Source organism: Mesoplodon bidens (genome assembly GCF_964165515.1).
Source record: "Mesoplodon bidens genome assembly, chromosome: 4".
Classification (NCBI taxonomy): Eukaryota; Metazoa; Chordata; class Mammalia; order Artiodactyla; family Ziphiidae; genus Mesoplodon; species Mesoplodon bidens.
In genome coordinates, this window is record NC_138160.1 from 140,892,997 (window position 1) to 140,898,658 (window position 5,662).

The following is a 5,662-nucleotide window of genomic DNA, read 5'->3' on the forward strand; positions in this document are numbered from 1 at the left end:
CCCCTTGGTGTCCATACGTTTGCTCTCTACATCTGTGTCTCTATTTCTGCCTTGCAAACTGGTTCATCTGTACCATTTTTCTAGATTCCACATATATGCGTTAATATACGATATTTGTTTTTCTCTTTCTGACTTACTTCACTCTGTATGACAGTCTCTAGGTCCATCCACATCTCTACAAGTGACCCAATTTCATTCCTTTTTATGGCTAATATTCCACTGTATATATGTACCACATCTTCATCTGTTGATGGGCATTTAGGTTGCTTCCATAACCTAGCTATTGGAAATAGTGCTGCAATGAACCATTGGGGTGCATGTGTCCTTTTGAATTATGGTTTTCCCTGGGTATATGCCCAGTAGTGGGATTGCTGGGTCATATGGTAATTCTATTTTTAGTTTCTTAAGGAACCTCCATGCTGTTCTCCACAGTGGCTGTAACAATTTACATTCCCACCAACAGTGCAAGAGGGCTCCCTTTTCTCCACACCCTCTCCAGCATTTGTTGTTTGTAGATTTTCTGATGATGCCCATTCTAACTGGTGTGAGGTGATATCTCATTGTAGTTTTGATTTTCATTTCTCTAATAATGTGTGATGCTGAGCAGCTTTTCATGTGCCTCTTGGTCATCTGTATGTCTTCTTTAGAGAAATGTCTATTTAGGTCTTCTGCCCATTTTTTGATTGGGTTGTTTTTTTAATATTGAGCTGCATGAACTGTTTATATATTTTGGAGATTAATCCTTTGCCCGTTGATTCATTTGCAAATATTTTCTCCTATTCTGAGGGTTGTCTTTTCGTCTTGTTTATAGTTTCCTTTGCTGTGCAAAAGTTTTTAAGTTTCATTAGGTTACATTTATTTTTGTTTTTATTTCCATTACTTTAGGAGGTGGGTCAACAAAGATCTTGCTGTGATTTATGTCAAATAATGTTCTTCTGGGCTTCCCTGGTGGCGCAGTGGTTGAGAGTCCGCCTGCTGATGCAGGGGACACGGATTCGTGCCCCGGTTCGGGAAGATCCCACATGCCATGGAGCGGCTGGGCCCGTGAGCCATGGCCGCTGAGCCTGCGCGTCCGGAGGCTGTGCTCTGCAACGGGAAAGGCCACAACAGTGAGAGGCCCGCGTACCGCAAAAAAAAAAGAGTTTTCTTCCTACGTTTTCCTCTAAGAGTTTTATAGTGTTTGGTCTTACATCCAGGTCTTTAATCCATTTTGAGTTTGTTTTTGTGTATGGTGTTAGGGAGTGTTCTAATTTCATTCTTTTACATGTAGCTGTCCAGTTTTCCCAGCACCACTTATTGAAGGGACTGTCTTTTCTCCATTATATATCCTTGCCTCCTTTGTCATAGATTAGTTGACCACAGGTGCGTGGGTTTGTCTCTGGGCTTTCTATCCTGTTCCATTGACCTATATTTCTGTTTTTGTGCCAGTACCATATTGTCTTGATTACTGTAGCTTTGTAGTATGGTCTGAAGTCAAGGAGTCTGATTCCTCCAGCTCCATTTTTTTCCCTCAAGATTGTTTTGGCTGGATCGTGTACAGTTGATTGCCTTGTCTCTGTGGGTGTTTTTGTCTTTGTATATGAGCCCATGTGGATGTCTGTTTGCAGGGGATTAACTATTTGTGACTTTGGTCCTCTGGACTCAGAGCATTGGCTTGAGAGAGTGTGGGTGGCAGTGGCAGTGAGGGTCACTGGGATTTCCCAGGACCTACATGGGGGTCATGAGATACCCCTCAGAGCTACAGCATTCAGGTGGGATCCAGGGAAGCTGGGGAGGGTGTCAGAAAAGGTGGACCAAGAAAAAAGGGGGACATTTGCTGCAGGCCCATTGCTCATCAGGCTGGGGGTCTGACTCGAGTGCTTTCTCCAGCAGTTCTGGGTGCTGGGACAATTGTCCCCATTAAACTGATAAAGATACTGAGACTCTGAGAGGCCCGAATCTAATTCACACCCTGACTTCTCCCATGGGCATAAGGTTTACAAGTCCAGGCATCACAGCACCCCCATGTGGTGAGCCACAGGCAGCTCACACACATCCTGGCCCCAGGAGCTCTGCATCTTCCCTCTGCAGCCTCCCCTTTGCAGAAGAGGCAGCTCCATCTTCCAGGTGCTTATCCCCAAACTCTGAAGTTGGCCTTGAATTCTCTCTCTTGCTCCATACCTGACCTGTTAGCCCCTCCTGATGGCTTCACCTTCCAAGTGTAACCATTGTCCCAACCAGCCTCCTTCCCTTCACAGCCTCCACTCAATCCGGCCTCCATCATCTCCCACCTGCAGTCCCCTCCTCCCTGGTCTCCTGTGGCTTCCATTCCCCGCTCCCCCCCTCAATCTGTTTTCCCCTGAGCAGCTTGAGGGCACCTGTTAACACTTAAGCCAGACCGTGTCCCTCCTCCGCTCACAATCATCCATGGCTCCCACCTCACACAGAACAAATGCCAAAGTCTTCTCTTGGCCCATGTACTCCATCCCTCGTTGTTTGCTCAGCATCTCAGTTCTACATTGACTGTTCTTCACTTACTATTCTACATGTCATGTGCTATGTGGTCTGTTCTCCATTGGACATTCTTCCTTGTCTATTCTCCATTGGGTGAATCCACATTCTGTCCTACACTGGGTATTCCATTTTCCCTGATCCTCACTGGACACTCCCTATGTTTGTTTATGCTAATGTCCCACAATCTCTGTCTACACTGAGGTCCACACTCTCATTCCACACTGTTTCATTCTATGGTGCTCTCTAAAATGCATCTCTGTGGTGCTCTCAAAAATGCATCTCTCAGATCTCTGACTTCCATCATCATGTTCGTACCCAGGCCATACTTCCCATGGTGCTTCCAACCAGTGACCGAGCCCCTGGGAGGCTTGGAACCCATCTGATAGTGACATTGGCCCTGGCCAACATCACCATGGTGTCCTTAGAAAGACTGGCAGTAGGACACTTCCACACAACCCTCCTTGCTTCCTCCTCCACACAGCCAGCAGGGGCAGAGCTAGGGTCTGGACCCAGAGGACTTTCCAGAACCTAGTAGCATGTCCACTGTCCCCTTATGGCCCAGAGCACCTCAAGCTGTACATGTATAGTCCCACACACATGACATGTGACACAGCCCTTTTTGGTTCCCCAGGCTCATAGACTAAAAACATGGGGCAGACTCCCTGGAAGGCAAGATAGATTTTATTTACTTATTCTTATTTCCACTTTATTTTAAAATTTTGAGTGGGGAGTTCAGAATCCAAAGGACACTACTGGGCGCCACCTAACGGCAGATGGTAAAAGTGCAGCCTCCCAGGGATGACGACATAGAGCCACAGCAAATGGCCCTGGGGCTCCCCAGCGTTTGAAAGCAGCCCACATTTTTATGAACTCCACACTCGGCACTTACCCTGTGGGCACTGACTTCAGAGACTGGCCCACCTTCTTAACCACAATGTGGGTAAGATCCAGAGGCTGAAAAAGGGGCCCTTTCTGGACATGCCTCAGTTTCCCCCAGAGGACCTGCTGCCTTGGCCTCTCTCCTCCTCCCAAGTCCCTGGTCCTGCGTCTGGTTGTACGGGGAGCTGTGACTGCGACACTGCGGGGGGCCACCAGGTTGGCGGTTCATCCACCCCATGTGCATGGCCAGGGTCCTTGTGACCTGAGGAAGGGGATCCCCAGAAGCGTAACCCAGTTGGAGAAATTTGCACCTGCGTGGTGACCATGGTGCATGTGGCAATGGTGCTGCTGGGGTGGCAGGGGCTGTGTGCTCAGCTGGATCCCCAGAGGCTACTGTCATAGGCTGGGGTGGAGACAATGCCTCAGCCCTCCTCTGAGGGTGGGAAGGGACAGAAGGGAGCAGGTGGGGAGGATTTAGAACCTGAATCTGAGTTGGGTGAGAGAGCTCTCCAGCCTAACTTAAACACTCCACAGAGGCCTTGAGTTCACCCCACACACTGCATTCTCTGCACGTTTCCCTGTGTTGTAAGAGGGGGCTGTGAGTTGCCCATGAAACCCTTTACCCTACATCCGAGCCATCTGCAGGTCCTGGTAGCTCTTACCTCCAAACACACCCTGGAATGTCCCTACACTGTCCCTCGGCCTCCTGCCTCTTTTGTTCCTGGACCCCACCTCCACCTCACGCCACAGAAGCCCCAGGGAGGGAGGCTTTCACAAACCTTGATCATGCCATGTTTCTCCCCTGGAAACTAGGGCTCCAAAGCCCCAACTTCACTGGGGATGAAGGTGTCGAGGACCAGGAAGATTGGAGGACAAAGTCCAGGCTGGATCTGGCATATGAATGGTGCTATATATATGGCTGCTCAAGCAAGTGCGCTCATGTCACAAAAAAAGGTCTGGCACTTTACACATTTTCCCCTCTCTCCCTACCCGTCAAAGGAGTCCACCGAAAGTCTTGGCTGGGAAGGGGGACTATAGGAGAAAGGGAGGTGACCTTTTTAGAAGGCTGCACACATTTTTGCCTCTGTATCCACATCCAGGTCTGTGTGCGCTAACGGTGGAAATGCAAGGCATTGAATTTTACTGAAAAAGTCCTCTGTGGAGGGCTGGGGTGACAGGGGACAAGGGTCTTGAAATTATCGGTCAAGCTGACTCGCCCACAGCCAAGCTGGACCAATCAGCTTTGGATCTTCGTAGAATGATGGTGGGGTAGGGGCATACGAATCTTATAAACATTGATACCAACACCGTGTGTTTTTCACATTCTTGTCCAGGTCGGTGATCTCCACTAAGCAGACCCTTTGAGAATTGTCAGAGCCATTTCTCAGCTTGGGGCAGTGAGACGGCTTCCTGCAGGAGGGGTCAGGGAGCTGGGCCTTGGAGGGTAGGAAGCAGTCTAAAAAGGAGGCCAGTTGGGGGTTGCAGGAGGTGGCCCAGAAGGAAGGGCCAGCATGGCCCTAGCTTGGAACAGCAAGTATTTCTAAGGGCCTCAGGGCAGGAGACAGAGCGGGTGAGGGCAGCTGAGGAGCTCAGGAAGGTCAGGGGTCAGATCTGAGTGTTATAAAGATCCCACTGAGACCACCTGGGGGATGGTTGGAGGGGAGGAACAAATGGAGCTCCCTCTGGCTCCCTCCTGGACCCCCAAGTCTGCCCTTACACAGGACAGGCCGAAGTGGAGGGAGTTTGCACCACCCCAAAGTGGGTGGATAAACGCCTGGCTCCCTCCTTCCTCCGGTGGAAATCGTTGGGTCAAGAGATCAAGGGATATGCCCATTTAAAAGATGAAGAGTGTAGCGGCCGCTCCAGCGCTCCCATAGCCCAGCATTCACGGTTCCCCACTGCCTCTTGCTGCAAGCAATTGCAACCCAGCCTGAGCCCTCGACCCAACACCCTCAGGAGCTGGAGCGTAAATAGCCCAGCCCATCACCACTGGGGTGGAACCACTCTAGGTGCCCACCCTATGCGGTGCCCTAGGGTCCCCAGCGGGCTGAGCACTGGCTGCCCACGATGTCACCTGCCCGTTGGCGCCCCCTCCAGGGCTCCTCCCCTTACGTCCCCGTCCCCCCGAACCCCGACCCCGCTTCCCACCCCCACCCGCCTTCCCAAGCAGCACTGGAGTCCTCCTCTCAGGGTCAGGTTCTGGAGTGGGTACCCAAGACACGACAAGGCAAGATTGAGGCCGCTGGGGAAGAGATGGGAGGACCCGGACGGGGGTGTGGCTCTGAGCAGC